This window comes from Vulpes vulpes, chromosome 4 (genome assembly GCF_048418805.1).
Source record: "Vulpes vulpes isolate BD-2025 chromosome 4, VulVul3, whole genome shotgun sequence".
In the NCBI taxonomy this organism is placed as follows: Eukaryota; Metazoa; Chordata; class Mammalia; order Carnivora; family Canidae; genus Vulpes; species Vulpes vulpes.
The window spans coordinates 75,211,806-75,232,714 of record NC_132783.1 but is presented as its reverse complement, the minus strand read 5'-3'; the positions used below and the strand labels follow the sequence as shown (position 1 = coordinate 75,232,714).

General features: G+C 44.1%; 1 long non-coding RNA gene and 1 pseudogene across 1 annotated transcript in view; both read right to left on the bottom strand.

The window, feature by feature from the left end:
* Nucleotides 1-18,926, bottom strand: part of LOC112931078 (uncharacterized) — a 460,348-nt gene extending 441,422 nt beyond the window's left edge. Inside the window, exon 1 of the long non-coding RNA XR_003237259.2 lies at nucleotides 18,533-18,926. This is a non-coding gene — a long non-coding RNA (uncharacterized lncRNA). The remainder of the gene's footprint in view (nucleotides 1-18,532) is intronic.
* On the bottom strand, nucleotides 228-1,347 carry LOC112931071 (aspartate aminotransferase, cytoplasmic pseudogene; annotated as a pseudogene).
* Nucleotides 18,927-20,909: the final 1,983 nt, after the last annotated feature.

Here is a 20,909-nt window from a genome sequence, read left to right as displayed (position 1 = left end):
GCCAACAAAACTTTATTTATGGGCCCTAAAATTTGAATTAATACAATTTTCACGTATTTTACAAAACATCTTTCTTCTTTAGATTTTTTTCAACCATTTGAAGTTGTTAAAGAACATTCTTTTCAGGTTAGACAGAGACAAGAAGAGCTGGATTTGGCCCATGGGTCTTAATTTGCTGAACTTTGCCTTAGTCCTTCAGATGCTCAGTTGATGAGCATCGGTTTTTTGTTTTGTTTTGTTGTTTGTTTGTTTTTTTAGAGATGACAAGTTTTAATGACACAGCCAACACTCACAATCACAGTTGGCTTTTCAGACAACTTGATCTTTGGGGCAAGATTTTGTGCAGAGTCAAGCGATACACAAAAACACATGAGCAAGAGAGGCAGCATTCCGGCTTCTAGTGAGGGAGCGAGATATCTAGGTCTCATGATCAAAGTCCTTTTTATTCATAAATAAAAATCTTAATTTGCTCTGGCCTCCTAAGGGGCTCTGATCCCAGGCCCCCGTTTCTTTATGAGGGATGTTCTTCTTGTAGGGGGCCAGCTTGAACAGAGGCCACCTCACCAGAGCAGCGTTCTAGTCCTCCATAGTCTCTTTCCGTGATACACACAGCGAGGCTTGTGCAGGCAGGGAACACACATGACAGAGGGCCGCTTTGGTGGTGCTGGTTCAGGTGGTATTTCTTCACTGGATCTTGGTGACAGCCTCATGGATGGAGGTGGCCACGTACTCTAGATTTTTAGTGGTCAAGCCACACATGTTGATCCGACCGCTTGGCAGCAGATAGATGTGCTTTTCGTTGACCAGATATTCAACCTGCTTGGGGTTCAACCCGGTGAGGCTGAACATTCCAATTTGCTCCGTGATGTGGTTCCAGGTTCCAGGAGTCTTGAGGGCTTCTAAGCATTCCCTAAGTTTAGATCTCATGGTCAGAATCTGGTCAGCCATTGTCTTCATGTTACCTGTCCATTCCTTAAAGAGCTCAGGGTTAGAGAGGGTAGAGGCCACAATCTGCGCTCCCTGAGCACGGGGGTTGGACCAAGTAATTCGAACAGTCTTCTCCAGCTGGGAAAGGACCCGCAGGATGCTATCGGGATCTTTGGCAACCACGGTCAGATTGCCCACACGCTCATTGTAGAGTCCAAAGTTCTTGGAGAAGGACTGAGAACAGAAGAGCTCAAATCCTTCAGACACAAAATAGCGAACAGCCCAGGCGTCCTTCTCTAGGTCTCCAGATGCAAAGCCCTGATAGGCTGAGTCAAAGAAGGGGAACAGAACCCGGTGCTTCATGACAGAGGCGATCTGCTTCCACTGCTCCGACTGGGTACACATTCATATACGTATATCAGGCCCTTCTCCACTCCCTTCTCTGTTTGAAAACTTCTCTGACCTGGACCCCAGCTCCCCACTCTTGCCAGGTGATACTCATCTGAATAACTAATGTGGATTGAGGGCCTATTTTGTGATTATAGGATATTCCCAATTCAATGAGAATCATTATGGTAGTGACGATTTATTGAGCTCCTAAAATGTATCCATCACTGCACTAAGCATCCTATATGCACTATTTTATTTTAAATCTCATGACAAGGGATCCCTGGGTGGCGCAGCGGTTTGGCGCCTGCCTTTGGCCCAGGGCGCGATCCTGGAGACCCGGGATCGAATCCCACGTCAGGCTCCCGGTGCATGGAGCCTGCTTCTCCCTCTGCCTGTGTCTCTGCCTCTCTCTCTCTCTGTATGACTATCATAAATAAATAATAAAAAAAAAAATTTTTTTTAAATAAATAAATAAATAAATCTCATGACAATTCAAATTCCAAACAGTAACGGCATAGATGATTGAAGTACACTAGGGCTAATAGTGAGGATACTGGCAAGTAAGAGTGGGATACCCTCTCTAAAAGGACCTTCAGGGATCCCTGGGTGGCGCAGCGGTTTGGCGCCTGCCTTTGGCCCAGGGCGCGATCCTGGAGACCCGGGATCGAATCCCACATCAGGCTCCCGGTGCATGGAGCCTGCTTCTGTCTCTGCCTCTCTCTCTCTCTCTGTGACTATCATAAATAAATAAAAAATTTAAAAAAAATTAAAAAAAAAAAATAAAAGGACCTTCAATGTCTAAAACCAAAAAAGGCACTGAAGTTAATGCAGAGATTTATGACTGGGGAGCTCGAGACTTTTGCTATCGTCACTCAGTCATGAAATACCAGCACTTCTGCTGGAGAAGGGCATCCCTGTCCCTCAAGGCACATGAACATTCAACCATCTTCATTAACAAATAGAAATACCATTGGGGCTTAGAGGTTTAAAAGTCCCCTTCCCAAGGTGGCAGATGAAGCCCACGGATGATCCTTGTTCTGCCCACACTCCCAAAAAGTATTAGCTCCAGCAGGGCAAAGCCATAAAGTGGAAAGAGTCAAGATTCTGGTAGCCCTACAAACCTGCCTCTAAGATTGACCCACTGAGTAATCGTGGCTCTCAGTTCGTAGTAGGTAGGAATGATTTCTCCTGGCCTAAGCCCAGGCACTTGGGAGCCAAACTTGGTCTTAAAGAACAGCTCAGAGAAAAGTCCTCAGTCACTCCCCACAGAGCTTCTCTTGTGAAGCCAGTCAGGCCCAGGACAGCCAGATGCCCACTGAGAGTTGAGGGTAACATTCTGAGGAAGGTAGTAAGATATGTGACAGTAGGTCTCAAACACATTGGCACTGCCCCATTTGAATCTTACTCAGGGCACCGAAACTTTGGAAAGCCTTTGCATCCTGGATTTGCAGGTCAGAAAATATAACAAGTTTCATCTTCAGGTTGACAAGCCTCCCTCATCCTTCCCAGGTTCAACCACCCAGAATCAGGGGCCTGCACCCAGGAATCCATTGCTCTTGGCTCACCAAGAGAAGTCAGATTGAAAGTGACTTGACTCCTTGACTGTCCAATCCTATTAATGACACCAACCTGCCCCACCCCACACCCCATCATCACCTGTTTCCCACATTTGCTTTTTCTACATAATAGTCATGACACATATCTCTTCCACACTTTCACTGCCCATTTTAAGCTACCTAAGAACAGAGGAGACTATAGCTGGTCCTTCTGTGACACCATATTCCTTGATGCAGTGCTATGGGTGTAAACCAGAAGGCCCCACATGCCCAGCTAGGGAGTGTGAATATTATCCTAGAAAGGAGAGAAAAGCCATTAACAGTTTTGGAGTTGAAGGTAATAGTGTGATAAAAGCAGTATTTTTAGGGAACAATCTCTAGCAGTACATACTGGAAACATTGGAAAGCAAAAATAAAAGAGGAACGAAATTAAAATTCAGTTTGAGTTACCGGTTAAGAGGTAATTGTAGTCGATGGAGCCTGAGACCGTGAGGGTCTAAATTACAGTTGTGGCATAGACAGAGGAAAGGATGTTTCTGAAATGCATTCTGAAGTAGTGAACTCCAGTTTCCTCTAGGATAGGAACCAGGGCAGAGTCCTCTTTGCGACCCCATCCACCCAGGGCTGATATGCGCCAGCATCCACCAGTGCAGGTGCATCAGCTGTGAAAAATATTGAAACACTTCTCCACTTGTGAGTAAGCAGCCCCTTACTGGAAACCACACTCACTCACCCCTGTGCCCATCCCTCTCCCAGAACTCCCCAAAACCACCCTCTTCCCCAACTCAGCAAATAGAGTTTGTGTCTTCATGCATGGCACAGAAGGCTTTGAGAACACTGCTCCGGTGCCAAAGCTGATATTCCTTCTGGTTGGCCGGTCCCCTTGCCAACCAGTACATATATTTAACATCATGTCTTCATCTGCGTAGTCAGCTTCTGGTACATGGTGAGAGATGAAGGAAAGAAGGGAAGGAGAGAGGGAGGGAGGGAGGGAAGGAGGTCAGGAGAGAGGGAGGAGGGAGAGGAGGAGAGGAGTAGAATTGAAGAAAGCAGATTTTAACAGCTGGTTGGATATGAGAAGAAATAAGCAAAGGAGTCCTGGGCAGCTCAAATCATGCAGACTTACATGGCTGCATGATTTTAGCTTTCTGTCAGAAAAAGAGAAGCAGAAGGGAGAGTTCATTTGGGAGCAAGATGGATATGTTCTCTTAAAAATAAACTGCATTTGAACAAAAGCTCAGCTGAGACCAATAAAATATATGAAGGACTGGTTGAAAGCTGTGCAGTCCATCTATGCCTCTCTGTACTCAAATATCTATCCCTTGGGGAGCCCAGGCCAGCAGAGAGCTGTGAGTCTCATGGGTAGCCTTTAGGAAATCCCTTTAGGCTCTTAGGATCCAGTGGTGTGCTCCTCCTGAGAAGCTGGCTTGCTTTATTTAGCACATGGACAATGGACTGTGTAACCCTTTGGTTTCCTATCAGCTAAAGCTGCATCTGCAGTTCACCTGTAGCCTCCATGCCTCATGGGGGCCCCACTTTATGGCCCTACCCTTTCTTCATTTTTCCCTACTTTTCTCTAATTTATGTTATCTTAACATGTGACATCCATGTAAGCTGACTTAAATCTATTTTATTTTCTTTATTTAAATTCAATTAACATACAGTATATTACTAGTTTCAGCAGTAGGGTTCAGTGATTCATCAGTTGCATACAACACCCAGTGCTCATCCCATCATGTGCCCTCCTAAATGCCGATCACCCAGCTACCCCATCCCCCTATCCACCTCCCCTCCAGCAATTCTGTTTCCCATAGCCAAGAGTCTCCTATGGTTTGTCTTAAATTTATTTTAAAACAAAGAGGAGACTAACTTAACTCATACAGAATTTTAACTGAAGGTGGAATATTCATATGGAAATACACAGGAACACCTTGGAGATATTGTGGGTTCAGTTCCAGACCACTGCAATAAAACAAATATCACAATAAAGTGAGTCAAATGAAATCTTTGGTTTCCCAGTGCATATAAAAGTTATGTTTACACCATGCTGTAGTCTACTAAGTACACAATAGCATTATATCTAAAAAAAAAAAAACCACATACACAGAACAATGTACATACCTTAATAAAAAAAAAAAAAAACAACACTCAATGGCTAAAAAATGCTAACCATCATCTGAGCTTTCAGCAAGTCATCATCACTGACCCCAGATCACCATAACAAATATAATAATGATGGAAAACTTCAAATATTGTGAGAACTACCAAAATAGGACACAGAGACACAAAGTGAGCAAGTGCTGCTGGAAAAATTGCTCCAACAGACTTGCTCAATGGCAGACTAATCCCAAACCTGCCACTTGTGGGGAAAAAAAAAAAAGCAACAGCTACAAAGCACAATAAAGCAAAGTGCAATAAAATGGGGTACACCTGTAAATATTCAAAAGCAGCTCTTCCCTGGGGTTTACCCCAGGAGACACCGTGAAGTTGGTAGAGACCTAGAAGACATGACCTCATGAGGCTTACAGTCGCTAAGGACGCAGAAATAGAGCAGAAGAGATGGCACTACCCCCAAACCAGGTTTGCATTAATTGCGGGGTGAATGGTATCCCCAGTAAGCACTTATAAGAGAAGGAAAAATCCAATTAGTTATTTCTAGTGTCCCAGGCACGTGAAGGTCCCTCGTGCTGCCGTGGGATAGAATGACGGGGCTTCTGAGCCTTGGAATTCCATGTTATTCGGTCTGTTAGCACCCCTGTGGTTGGATTCTCTCAAAACCCATAGATAAACATCACCTTCGTTTATTTGGGGGTTTGGTTTGGCTTTTTTATAGAGATGCCTCACTGATTTGATTACCTGGCTGTTCATTCTCAAAGGCAGGCAAAGGAAATCCAAAGAGACAGCAAGACAGGAACAGATTTCTTACCAGAATATATGAACTATTTAAGCAGTCACGTATGGTCAACACATTATCAGCAATGTGATTGGAAATGAGTGGTATTGCGAAAAAAAGACTAAGAAAACCCACAAATGGCTCTAAATAGCCGTTGCCTCCATAACACTGGTTGCTTTATTTGTAAAAATGGAAAAGCAAATGTTACCACATCCCCGCTGAAGTTAGATGTAGCTGCATCGTCCAGGTAGGCAGTGTCCTGTCAGCACTTGGGATGACAGAAGGAGAAAACACAGCCTCAGCTCCATGAAAGAATTCTTTGAAAGCACTTGGGAAAGTATCAAATGCAACACATGGCCAGGGATTTATTATTTGGGCAGAAACAAGTAGGTCCACTAAGGTGATTTCAACAAGCTGAGGCAATTTCAGATCAGGAGAGGAAAATAATTTTGAAGCCACATGCCTTTTCTAAAAGTTCAGAGCTGGAACTCACCTGAGAAGCCCTATGCAAAGGCCTAGCAGCCCAAGTACAGACAGAGAGATACCATCCAACTAGAAGACCATTTAAACATAAAGGCTGTTTGGACAACCTCATAAGAACAGAAGTGTAAATGCCAGGATTGTGGGTGCCTGAGTGGCTCAGTCAGCTAAGCATCTGGCTTCGGCTCCAGTCATGATCTTGGGGGCCTGGGATGGAGCCCCACATCTGGGTCCCTGCTCAGTGGGGATCCTGTTTCTCCCTCTCCTCCCCAGCTCAGCTCATACTCTCTGTTGCTATCCTTGTCCTCTCTCTCAAATAAATAAATAAAATCTTTTTTGAAAAATTAAAAATTAAAAAAATTAAAAATAAATAAATTCCAGGATTGCCTCTCTCTAAGCCAAAGTGTACCGAGGCCTCCAGTCTCATTCCACACTCCCACCTACTTGTTTCCCACACCCAAAGAGCCTCCCCCTCTTTTATCTACACCCTCAGCAAGCCCTAAAGGGATGCCGGGAAGTGGCCCACTCCAAAACAATCCCTGAGAACCTACAGAGCACCCAGCAGTGTCGGCATGGAGCTGAAACAAAATCCTGATTGTCCAGGAACATGCAGACTAGTGAGTCTACAAGCCAGCAAATGAGCAGCCTCAAAATGGGAGGTGAGTGCTATGGGAGGGCACATAAGCATAAGAATAGCTGACCTAACAAGACATTCATTTATTTATCCTTCAACCATTACTTGGGGCAAAACTCAAGAGTCATCCTTAACTCCTTTCTTTCATACACACCCTGCTTACAGCCATGTTTAAACTCTGCTACCTCTACCTTCAAAATATACCCACAATCCAACTACTCCTCATGACCTCCACCGCAACAACCCTCATCCAAGCCACCATCATCTCATCATCAAAGCCTCCTAACTGGTCACCCTGCTCTACCATTGCCCCCTTCAGAGCATCTTCCATACAGCAGCCCAAAGAGCCTTTTATATCAAAGTTTGATCATGTCACTTCCCTATGCCAAACCCTCCAGGGTCTCCTATTGTTATAAGGACTGAGGAGGACACAGTGACCCAACAGCAAGGAGCAGCAGCCATGGCCATGACAGCTCAGAAGTCCTCCTGTCAGAGGACTCAGTCCAGTTGACATGACCTTTGTCACTTGGCTGCATCATCTTCAAAAGCCATGGTGAGGACACAAAGCCCTGAGCTACTAAAGAAAAATCTGGTCATTTCCTGTAAAAAATACAGAAGATGTCAGCTCGAGAAGAGCAGATGCTCAAGAGGAAGTCCAACTGTGTCATCAACAGCAACACTGTCGCCTGCCAGCCTCAAGAAGTCTCCCACTGGTCATAGCCCCACCCTTACATGATGTTTATTAGCCACCTATGCCAATGCTTCACTGAATGAACCTCCCCACAAGGAGCCCCATTAGGTGCTCCCCCTCCTTTAGAGCTCAGAAAAGAAAAAAATAAGAGAGACACAAAAAGATTGTTTAACATCATAAATATGAGGGGGGAAAAAACATCTGATTTTCTGAATCCCCCTGCTGCTTCCTTCTGGTTCACCATGAATGAACAAGGTTGACAGATTCCAGCCACCTTTGAGTAGGCCATGGCCAAAAAAGGACCCATGGACACTAGAGAAAAAGATGTGGAATTTTTAGGACAAATTCATTCCCTGAAATTCCTTTAAAGAGTAAGATACAGGGCGGGGGGTGGGTGGGTTAAATGGGTGATGGGTATTAAGGAGGGCAATTGTGATGAGCACTGGATATTGTGTTTCTGATATTAGTTTCTATATTTGAAACTAATATTACACTGAATGTTAATTTAACTAAATGTAATTAATTTAATTTAATTAATTTAAATAAAAACATAAATAAATAAATGAAGTACAATAGAAAAACCCATTGTCTCTAAAGGCCATAACTGGAAAGCCAGCAATTACTTAAGACGTAAAACTAGCTTAGAATTAGACACAGTCCTTGCTTTCACAGAGGTGACAGGTAGGATGACAAGGAAAACATCATACTAGACTGCAACAAAGTCTAATAATGGAAAGATGCACAAGATCCCGAGAGTGGAGAGAGCAATCCACTGTGGCAGGAAGAAGAGGGAAGAGAGAAGAAGGCCGATCATGGCAGACTTCCAGAGCCATTGTCTCTATAAGGTGACCAGCTAGGGCTCAAGCACACACACGGCCTACACATGAATATTTGCAGCAGCATCACTCCCAGCAGCCAAACACTAGAGACAACACAATTCTCCATCAACTAATGAATGGATTAAATAAACTGTGAGACATCCACACAGTGGAATATTATTCATTCATAGGAAGAATGAAGTATTGACACAGACTATGACATGAAGGGACCTGTAGACAGGGACTTTCAAAGCTTTAACTCACTGATCTGAGAAATGCAGCTACTTCCAGTGGGTGGGAGGAGTAAGCAAGTCATTCTGGTCACCACAGTCTCCTGCTTTGCCCATGCTGGGAGTCCTCCAGCACGTCCCTGAGCTACCTCTCTCCTCACCATCATCATCTTGTCCCTACCACAGTTGTTATTAGCCCGATTCTAAGGCCCCCAGAGACATCCCTTTGTGAGAAGTGCATTAGTCATGTGGAACAGCAGGCTGGAAATATTAAAATGCTCATTACTGCATGGAAAACTTATCTCAGACTAATTCTTAACTGAATGTTTGATTCAATACGAGGCTGATATCATCTCTCCTCTTTTTGACAATGATTCCAATATGCTGCCATCTGCAGAACACCCCTTTCTCTATGAAAACAAGTTCCTGCCTGGATAATATAGTCAATGAAAATCCAGGAGGAGAGCCATATGTCACAATAAATGCACAGTGTATTCCATGCTTTCTCCCCACTATTACTTTTCATGCCAGTCACTAGGCAATGAGTGTTTGTTGCTCCAGATGATTTCCTCTGAAGATATGCTGGATTCAAATTCAATTAAAAAGAGAAGGGGAAAACACAGCAAGCAGCCTTCTCTTTTATGTCCAGTTCAGTGGGGATCCAGATTTGGAATATGGCCCGGGAGATCCTTAGCCATCACCCCTCTCTTGTGGTTTCCCTCCCCTGCTAATTTTAAAGGATGGGGCGTAGACGGCTGTATGAGCTGTGCAAGGCCCCCAGGAGTCAAGTCTTCAGGTTGAATTTTCCAAGTTCATACAAGAGACACTCCAGTTAATTTTCTTATCTGACCTTCATTCTTTCCCAGAATATCTTTCCTACCATCTTTGTTAAATAGACAGGGACCCATGTGGGCCTGCCTCTGACACGCCTGATTGAACAGAGAAAATGCCCAGGCCAAGGAAATTCTCTTGGCTAAAAGCGTGGAATTCAAACAGAGGCCATGTATAGTGAGTTGAATGTGGAAGAGTTTAAAGTTCACATTTGGTGGGACAGAGGGAGGACACGTGGACCAATCATTTCCTAACTTGTACCAGACATGGCAAAGAAACCTATCATCTAGAGGAAGAGAATAAAGCCAAGAGAAGAAAGAGGCTGAGAAAAGAAAAAAAAAAGTGATTTCTCTAACACTGGGTTTCTCAGTCTCAGCATTATTGACATTTTGGGGGCAGATAATGCTTTATGGGGGGTGGGGTGCTTTCCTACGCATTGTGGGAGGTCTAGAGCATCCCTGGCTTCCACCTACACATCCTCCACCCCAATTGTGACACCAGGCTATCTGCCAAATGTCCCCCGGGGTGGGCAAAATTGCCCTGGACTGAGAACTCCTGCCCTAACAAAACATTCATCTGTTTATCCTTCAATCACCATTACTCAGGGCAAAGCCCAGAGTCAGCCTTAACTCTTTCCTTTCATACTCTGCTTCGAGCCATGGTTAAACTCTGCACCCCTGCCTTTAAAATACGCCCCAATCCACCTTCCTCATGACCTCCACTGTGACAACCCTCATCCAAGCCACCATCACTTCTCCCCAGATTATTCCCAAGGCCTCCTGTCACCTCCCACTCTACCCTTGCCCCCTTCAAAGCAGCTTTCACACAGCAATCAAAAGAGCCTTTTTAGGGGCACCTGGATGGCTCAGTCGGTTAAGCATCTGATTCTTGATTTCTGCTCAGGTCCTGATCTCAGGGTTATGATCTCAGGGTCATGAGATCGAGTCCCATGTCTCTGCACTCAATGCCCTATCTGCTCATCCCTCTCGCTGCACTCGCTCTCTCTCTCTAATAAAAAAAAAAAAAAAAAAAAAAAAAGCCTTTTAAGTCAAAGTCTGATCCTGTCACTCCTCTGCTCCAATCTCTCCAGGGTCTCCCATCACCAATCAGAACCCTTCCAAGGGCCTATAAGACTCTTCAAGATCTTGCCCCCAGTTCTGCTTCTGACTTCAGCTCTTACTACTGCTCCTGACTCATTCTCTGAGTCCCACTGACTTCCTTACTGTTCCCCAAGCACACCAAGCACATTCCTGCCTCCAGACCTTTGCACTTGCCATTCCCTCTGTCAGGCATGCCCTTCCCCCGGAGATCTGCCTGGCTTGCTCCCTTATATCATTCAGATCACCATATGAGAAGGGCTTTCTGTGATTGCCCTATTTAAACAGGCATTCCATTATCTATCTCCCTTCCCCTGCCTTACCCTTTTCATTCAATTGTTTCTTTATTGTCTCTCTCTCCCCAACTAGAATGTAAGTTCATGACAGTAGGGCTTTGCCTCATTTACTGCAGCATCCACGAGGACCTGACCTGAGCAGTGCCTAGCATTGTTGAACGATGTGCACACTACTCAAAGCGCCAGAGTGGTCACTCTAGCACTATTCATCAAAGAGCAAAACTGGAAACAATGTGGTTATCTAACAATGGGGCAATGGTTAAACAAATTATGACATAATGTGTATAGCCATTTAAAAACTTGTGCTTTCGAGGTTTTTAGGCTAAAATGAAGTCTTTCCAGTAATCCTTGACATAGCTTCTCCTAACTTTAAACAAAATATCTATGGAACCCAAACATAAACCAAAAGTTAATGCAACCTGAAAACTAAGAATATATATATACACACACACACACACACACACACACCCCAACCTATTACCAGAATCTGGAAGTAATATCTATAAATAACAAAGACAATAAAACCAGGCACTTCTGTTATCTTCCAAAAACATGGTGAGTCTACATACTTGAAAGGAGGAAAACAGTCTTGTCATCTCCCCACTTCCTGCTCTCTGACTTAATCGAGAATTTACTACGTAAATATCAAATATTGAAAACTCCAAAATGCCATAGGGTTATGAGATGTGTCAGACATTATTTGGAGTCACATAGCAGTAACTACGATGCCACTCCACATTAGAACACTTCCACTTCTGAAGCACACTCCCCAAATAGATCTCATGTTATCTGCATAACTACACCAAGGCAGACAGGGGAAGGTTTGCTTCCCCCACTTGATAACTTTTTTAAAAGTCCATCAGGCAGGACTCAAATTTAAAACAGTTTTCCTCAAAGGAGAGGAACTGAGTGAGAAAAATTAGAGAGGGAGACAAACCATGAGAGACTCTTAACTCTGGGAAACAAACAAAGGGTTGTAGAAGGGGAGGTGGGGGGGGATGGTAACCGGGTGACGGGTACTGAGGAAGGCACTTGATGGGATGAGCCTGGGTGTTACACTATATGTTGGCAAATCGGACTTAAATAAAAGCAAATGTAAAAAAATAAAATAAAATAAACAGATCCCTCAAAGTGTTGAACTGAAGAGACTCTCTTAAAGGTATTATTTACAGAGGTTCTCCAAGGTCAGGGAAATACCACCAGTGGATGAGGACATCACTGCCTCTGGGAAGGAAGGTGCAAAGGGAGTTCAGAGAAAGGCCCAGAGCTGGAGGTGAGGCTGGCAAGGAGGGCTCTTCCTAGGTCCAGGGCAACCCAAACAAGCAGGTAAGAAACATTCCTTCCCCTTACTGGCTGAACCCAGCAGGAAGTCAGCTGGCAAGGAAGTCCACATGATGTAGTTTATAGAAGTCTCCCAGGGCATAGGACAAGGTGGAAAATGGATCTAGAAAGGCAAAAGGGGAATAGAGAAGGGCTGGGAGGCTTGCCTAAAATCACATAGCTAGTCAGCCTGAACTCCACTGTCAGGAAAATGCATCCTGGGATCCTGGATACCCATCCCTGGCTAGGGAGAAAGTAATTGCATAGAGAGGCGAGGACTTAGCACCATTGGAAGGTGGGATGATAATCTCTAGGCCTTGAGGTAAGAATAGACAGAGGTCCAGTTTGGTGATGCTTCCCCATTAGAGCAAGACCTCTGAATTCACATTTGAAAAGATCTTCCCAGCAGGACAGGCAAAAAGTTGAAAACTGCTAGGCTAGTCAAGAAAGATTCGGATCTAGGAAGACTTGATCAGCATATCTTCTCAGAACACCTTTTCCCCTCTAGGCTCATACTGAGAGGGATTCTTATTTCTAAGAAGGTGGCTCTCACATTCTCAATCAATCCAGAAAAACAACAACCTAGAAGTGATCTCCATTTCCTCTCATCCTTAATGTCAAATTACACCCTACTTTTGCATGCTGGAGATCCCAGCTAATCATGCTGTGTTTTGCTCTGATTAACCTTTGAAATAAGCATTTTTTTCTTTCTTTCGTTTTTTTTTTTTTTTTTTTTTTTTTTGGTTGTTTGAAGCCAAGCCTTTCCTTAAAGGTCACTGAGCATCAAACCTAATTTGACTTCTAATTACTTTTGTAAACATTTCAGAATGAATAAATGCCAATATAATTAACCACCTAGCATATTACCTGCTCACTCCCTTTACCAACAGGGCAGATAGCCAGCAAAGCAACATGCCGAGCTCCTCTAACCCTCTCATTTGTGATGTGGGAATTATTTGATTGGACTCTATTTAAATCAGGGTTTTCCAAGCTTGATTGGCCACTACAGGGCATAAGAACTGCCTGAGGATCATAATAAAAATACAGACCCTAATCCTAGAGAATCCAATTTCTTCAGTCTGGAGTGGAGCCAAGGAATATATGCACTGTTTTCTTTTTTATACTTTTTCTAACTGATTCTGATGCAAAACCCAGTTAGGAAATCACTGACTTCAGTCATTTTTCCCTTGGCACAGAATCCATCCCTCTCCTCCCCCAGTCCCTAACACCCCTTTACCTGTGGGCTCTCCTGCAACTCTTCTCCCTGCATCTCACTGATGTAGACATCAACCTGACTCTGACTCGCTCTCTCCAATTGAGGGGGGCTCGACGATGTAAAGCCTTGACTACAACTGCCCAAGAATTCATGATTCACAGGCACAGAAACAGCAGAGCAAAAATTCAAGCACTGTGTAATTTGCCCCCAGTCCAGTCGGGTGGCCCCATTCAACTGCACTGATGGCTATCCCTGTTCTACTGGTGAACAGTCACCAGGCCAGCACCTCCACCCTTGTGACTGGAGGGCCCTGGGGCCAACAGGGCAGCATGGCAAACTGAAGTCAAGACCCAGGAGAACTTCCAGGACCACACTAGAGGCTGAGGACCAACCATTCAGCAGGTCGATCAGCTCTACAGACATCGCGCCATCTCTCTGGGAGTAAGCTGGCAGGTGCAGGGAGAGAGGGAAAGCCCTCACTGAGGTGACTCCGTCCCTGGCCCTTTCTCTAATTGTCCCCAAATCCTGCACCAGTCCTCAGAGTCCTGCTCAGCCATCCCTTTCCCCTCCCCCACCTCTGGGCTTCCAGCTTCAACTCTCCACATTTGCTACAGTTCCCACTCTGGACAATGGCATCCTACCAAAGGGAATTTAGACACAAGGAGGGGCAGGCATTTGGGGTTGTCACAATGGGAGCATATTGGAACTCGGGATGGGGCAGGGGGTGGAGGGTGGAGAGGTCCAGAGCAGAAATGCCAAAAATCATGCCAGGGGCAAGATAGTCCTGGAGCACAAAAAACTATCCTGCTCAAAATGCTATTAGCACCCATGCTGTGAAATAAGAATCACTTACAGTCTGAATACACAATTTAGCCCTTAATTATGGCTCTTTGTCAGGAAAATTTATTGCAGCATTGTTCAGGTAGCAAAAGCCTGGAAACAACCTAAAAGACCATTGATAAGGAGCCATTAAATAAAGTGCAGTACATTCATACAAAGGAATTCCATTAGATAGAATGAGAGAGATCAATATGTACTGATACAGCACAATATCTGAGATCTATTATGAATTTTAAAAAGCAAAATGTGGAACAGTATTATAGTACATCTCATTTGGTATTTTGATAAAGGGAAGGTGCTCTACATACCTATATATTTGCAGATCGGAAGAATTTCTCCAGAAAGTACAAAGAAATTGATTATAGGGTAAAGAGAACCAGGGCAGGAAAGGTACTTGGCATGGGCGGGGGGGGGGGGGGGGGGGGGGCAGCTAAATAACTTTCCACCATATACCCTTTATTAGTTTTGAATTTTCATGATGTATACTATATTTTTTTAAAAAAAGGGAATACCTCTTTCAGTGCTGCTCTTGTTTCACATATGTTTGCTTTGCCCTCCGCAACTGCACATTGAAATCCTGAAAGATGGAGCTGTTCCCCAGAGCACCTAGCAGAGAGCAGATGCTTCATCTATTCCTCTTAGTTTGTAGTCTAATGGTTTCCTGAAAGAACTCAAGCCAGGAAAATAATTCCTTTGAAAAGCAAAATACCTGCCCACACAGACAGAACCCACTTGAAGGCTTTCTAGCCTGGGCGTTCGTGCCTGACCCCTGGTGCAGACGGTTTTCACTCTAACATGAGGCTGGCGATTTTCCCAACATGCCTCACCTCTTCCACACAAGCTTCTGCACAGCTTAGAAACCCAAAGGCAAAGTGGCCAGTGTGACATTTGTAAAGTGCCACCTATATACAGTGCCAGGTAAGCTGTTGAGCACTTTCACCTGGCAACTCATCTGCCTCCTAACGATCCCGGGGGCCAAATGTTCTCACCCTCAATTATAGCTCAGGAAACTGGGACACCGGGGTTGTGACTTGCCTAAGACCACACAGAATTTGAAATTGGGTCTTCTAATGTTCAGCCCTCTCTCCCACACAAAGCTGTCAAATAGAAACAATCTAGCCTTTCTTCAGAATGACAAGTTGACAGAGTTAGAGGCAGAGTCAAGACCTCCACTTACAAGCTTGGGGCCTGGGGCAAAAACAGGTGGCCTCCCTGGCCTCATTTTCCCATATGCAAAAAAAAAAAAAAAAAAGAAAATGCTAACCTGAAAAGATGATTAGAGACAGAATAAAATGACATAGTAGGAGGCATTAAGCTTTATGTCTGACTCATAGTAGCTCAATAAATGGAAAATGTCCTTTATCTCTTTTTCCTCCTTTCATGCTACTAGAGCTGCCTTCCAAAATCCAATTTAATAGGATGACATTCTCTATTCTAATGTGTTTATTTTGAACGTTCCCAGCGTCATTTCTTGCACTGCAAAATTCAAGATATCAGCAACCCTCTTCATTCTTTAAAAGGTTATTGCAATTCAAACTAGTTCTGGTCAGCTTTCATAAGGATTTTGACAGGGACATTCGCTGATTACTATTCTTCAAAAAAATAACCTGGTTGGCCTAACAAGACATGGCTTACCTGCCCCGGCCAATGTGGACAAGAAAGAGACAATTAATTGCTCTTGATTATGGTATTGATAGTGATGACAGCACTAATGAAACAAAAGTTTCTTCCTAGACCTTAATCATTTTAATTTGTCTAAGTAGGAAGTACAATTTTGGCATGAAAACGTTCGTGTTATTACCCGTGTCATTACCTCTGTTTACTAAATTCAAATGAACAGAATGTTTCTAGTTGTACTAAAGCTCCAGACATTACTAGAGCAAATGCTTGTCTCTTTTTATCACATTTGCAATGGATGAATTTAATCACAAAATCCTAAATGGGAAAGATTCTAGTAAGGCCACAGAGTTCAGCCATTCCCCTGCCTTCAAGCAAAAGTAAACAGGAATTACCTCAGACACACAAATCGACAAAATCAACAACAAAACTGAATGTGCCCAATCTTTCCCCCTAGTAGGTCCTCTAGAGGCAGAAAAATCCAAATCTACTTCCTTGATCATCCAGGCCAGAAGCTGTCAAGGCCGACTTCACAAGGACCCAAAGCTTGGGTCACCTGGGTGACTCAGCGCTTGAGCGTCTGCCTTTGGCTCAGGGTGTGATCCCAGGGTCTAGGGATCAAATCCCACATCGGGCTCCCCGCAAGGAGCCTGCTTCTCCCTCTGCCTGTGTCTCTGCCTTTCTCTGTGTCTCTCATGAATAAATAAATAAATAAAATCTTTTAAAAAAAGCGGGGGGGGGGACCCAAAGCCTGTGTCATTCCTCGGATATTCTGATTTCACTGGTTGCAGCTGGGGCCCTGCGAACCAGTCCTTTTTTCAGCCTCCTCAAGTGACTGTAATGTGATACTCAGTAAAAAAGCCTCCCTGATATTTTTTAATATCTTTATTAAAGAGATCTGGTTCGCATAGCATATAATTCACCCACGTAAAGTGCATGCTTCGATGGTCTTTGGTATACTCAGAGTTGTGAAACCATTACCACAATCTAATTTTAGAATATGTTCATCGCCCCCAAAAGACACCCAAGCCCCTTAGCAGTCCCTCCCCAAGGCACAGCCCTAGGCACAGGGAGCAGCTACCCTGTTTTCTGTCCCTATGAATCTAACTATTTTAGGTTCTTCGTATAAATGGGATTATACAATATTTGTTATTTTGTGTCCGCCTTCTTTCACTCAGTATAAATGTTTATGAGGTTTAACCATGTCCCAGCATGGATCAACACTTCATTTCTTTTTATGCCTGGATAACATCCCATTATATGGCTATCCCATATTCCATTTGGTTCAGCCATTCATCAGTTGGTAGACATTAGGATCCTTACTACTTTTTACCTATTGTGAATATTCCTGATACTCAAAAGCACTTTTTTTTTAAGAGATTCTATTTATTTATTCATGAGAGACGGGGCGGGGGCGGGGGGGGGGGGTGCAGAGACACAGGCAGAGGGAGAAGCAGGCTCCATGTAGGGAGCCTGACATGGGATCCCAGGTCTCCAGGATCAGGCCCTGGGCTGAAGGCGGCGCTAAACCCCTGAGCCACCCGGGCTGCCCCAAAAGCACTTTTAAAAGAGCTGCTTTTAAACACACTACAGCTGGAAAGCACTTCTTGGGAAGAAGACACCAACTCTCACCCTGCGCCTGTAGCTTCCTTTAGCCGCACTTCCATCGAACACAGTCCTTTTTTACAACTGGCTTGTTGGCACTTAAATATCTGATTGCTTTGCTCACCCTTACATTCTTGACACTTCTATCGATGAGCCAATGACATTCCATTTTTAAACCAGGCTGTGGCTCCAGCCAGTCAGCTTATTATTTATTCTGACTCCCAGCAGTATTGTCCCATTCCACACTCTAGCTCAGAACATTTTAACGGTTCCAGGACTGCCAAGTAGCTCACTGCAGCAGCCACAACAGCAGCACCATTGCCTCCAACAGTTCTCTCTTCCTCCCTCTCACCAAAACTTTCTGACAAGCTCTCTTGTTAGTCATTTCATCTCCTTCCGAACTCAAATCCCTGTTGTTGCCCCCAGAAAATTGCATATGAAGCCTCCTCTATAAAAATGAAAGTAGCTATCGTATTTGAAGAGTTGCTCTGTTTCAAACACTGTGCTAAGCACTTTACATAGATTTTTCTCGTATATTTACGACCATCCTGCAAAATAGACATTATTTCCTCTATGTTCCACATGAGAAAACTGAAATTTGGAGAGCTTAAGCAGCACATCCAAGAACAGAGAGTGGGTAAGTGTCAGACACAGGACTTCCACCCAGATCAACCTGGCTCTCTGCCTTTATATTACACTCCCTCTTCTGTTTACATAATCATTGAATTACTCAGTCAATAATTGTGCCACAGTCATGCCAGGAGCCATGCCATGCCTGCAGAATAAAGAATCAGGCAAAACAAAACTCTCCTTCCCTTCGTGGGATGTACCATCTAGCAGGCGAGAGATGATACATGTGTTATTGCAGTCACATCATGACACACTGTGAAAAGCCCCACAGAGGAAGTGCGCCCTGAGCTAGGAGCAAGTGTATAACCTGGTTTAGTGGGAGAGGAGGGGGGTGGGTGTTAGGGGGGATGACGTCCCTGCAGAAGTAACAGCTGAACTCTCTGAGAGGCTCTGTCCTCCATGACAGGATTCTAGAAGTCAGGAGTAGTGGGGGAGGAGTATGTTCTGAGGAAGAGGCTTACCTGGCTGAGGTGTGCCTCAGCGACAGTGCTGGCCCGGTTGGAATCCAGTTCACCACCTTGCCCTCCAGACTTTCTTTTGTCCCTACTTGCCTGCCTCCAGGGTGTCGCCTGCATTTGTCCTTATTTCACTTCATGCCACGTGCTTGGCTATTTCTTCAGCTTACCAGAGCAAATCGGAACCATCTTCTCAATGATCCACAGCTGCAGAAAACATTCCCACTGAAACCAACACCCATTCAGGAGGGAGAATGTGGCCCAAATGATTAGGAAACATGTTACACTCTACTTGGCAGGTTTGGTTCCAAAAGACTTAGAGAATATTATTTCCAGGGTTGGGGGGGCTGTTAAAAGCAAGCCTGCTATTATGCAGACACCAAATTTCGATGTGCTCTGCAATAGGAGAGCTGCTTTAACATGAAGGGAGAGAACTGGGAGCCTTCCGCTGGACGAGCCTTGGTTTTGCTGCCACCTGGAGGTGTCTTCCCAGAAGTGCACTGCTACTCACCAAGACCTCCCCAAGCAAGAGGGAGAAAGAGGTTTCAATCCACATAGGTACAAATAACTAGGGTGCTGTGGGTCCTGCGCTGAAGGGGTCTCCCCACTGGGAGGTGACCGAGCCCCTGAGCCTGGCATGTGTTTCTTATAGGAAGCCAGACTCCCTCTTTTAGAGATAGGAACAAGGTGTCGATTGAATGACAAGAGAACCGAATGTGATGTTTTTGCTCATCCTGGAGACCCACGTAAATGTCCTCTGAAATGACTGTATCCACCCTACTGTTTGGATCAAAGCACACTTCCCTTGGCCTGACCCTGGCTTAAGACTTCTCTGCACCTCCGTCCCAGCCACTCTGAGAATCATAGAATTGTCCCACCCCCTTCTCTCTTGCCCTCCAGCCTTTGTTGGGAACATGGTGCCTATCCTCTTTTCCTCACTCAACTCTTAGCCAACAGGATCTCATTAAAAGGTTTTATCACCTGGGGGCACCTAGGTGGCTCAGTCCGCTAAGCATCTGCCTTCAGCTCAGGTCATGATCCCGGGGTCCTGAGATGTAGCCCCCATCCAGCTCCCTGCCTGTGTGCTCTCTCTCTCTCTTTCTCTCTCTCTCTCTCTCTCTCTCTCTCAAATAAAGTCTTTTAAAAAAATTTAAGGTTTTATGCCCTGAAAAATCTCCAGCCCTTCCTGCCCCTCCACATCATTCCTCTCCCACATGCTCCCCTCTCACTGTGTCTCTTAAGACTTACCACTCAAATAAATAAGTAAATAAATAAATAAAAATAAATAAATAAAATTTTTAAAGTAAAATAAAATTAAAAGAAAAAGACTTACCACACTCACTGGAGAAAAAGACAGATACAAAGATCAATAGAACAGAATAGAAACCCAGAAATAGACTCACATGAACATGGCCAGTTGGTTGTTAACAAAACAGTGAAAGCAATTTAATGAAGAGAGGATAATCTTTTCAACAAATGGTGTTGAAACAAAGCAAGAATCTACACATTTAACACAACCCCTATAAAACACCAGCAGCATTTTTCACAGAACTAAAACAAACAATCCTAAAATTTGCATGGAACCACAAAAAAATCCTGAATTGCTAAGGCAATCTTGAAAAAGAAAACAAAGCTGGAGTCATCACAATTCCAGACTCCAAGTTATATCACAAAGCTGTAATGATCAAAATAGTATGATACTGGCACAAAAATAGACATATATATCAATGAAACAGAATAGAGAACCCAGATATGGACCCTCAATTCTGTGGTCAACTAATCTTCAACAAAGCAGGAAGGAATATCCAATGGAAAAAAAGTCTCTTCAAGAAACGGTGCTGGGAAAACTGGACAGCCACACGCAGAAGAATGAAACTAGACCACTTTCTTACACCATACACAAAAATAAAATCAAAATGGATTAAAGATCTAAATGTAAGATCTGAAACCATAAAATCCTAGAAAAGAGCAGAGACAGAAATGTCCCTGACATGGGCTATAGAAACTTTTTCTGGATAGGTCTTCTGAAGCAAGGAAACAAAAGCAAAAATAAACTACTGGACTACATCAAAATAGAAAGCTTTTGCACAGCAAAGGAAACAAGGCAGCCTACAGAATGGGAGAAGATATTTGCAAATGACATAGCAGAATAAGGGTTGGTATCCAAAAAATATAAAGAACTTCTAAAACTCAACACCCAAAAAACAAATAATCCAATCAAGTAATGGGCAGAAGACATGAACAGACCTTTCTCCAAAGAAAATATACAGATGGCAAACAGACACATGAAAAGATGTGGGGCACTGGGGGGCTCAGTGGTTGAGCATCTGCCCTTGGCTTAGGTCATGATCCCAGGGTCCTGGGATCAAGTCCCCACAGGGAG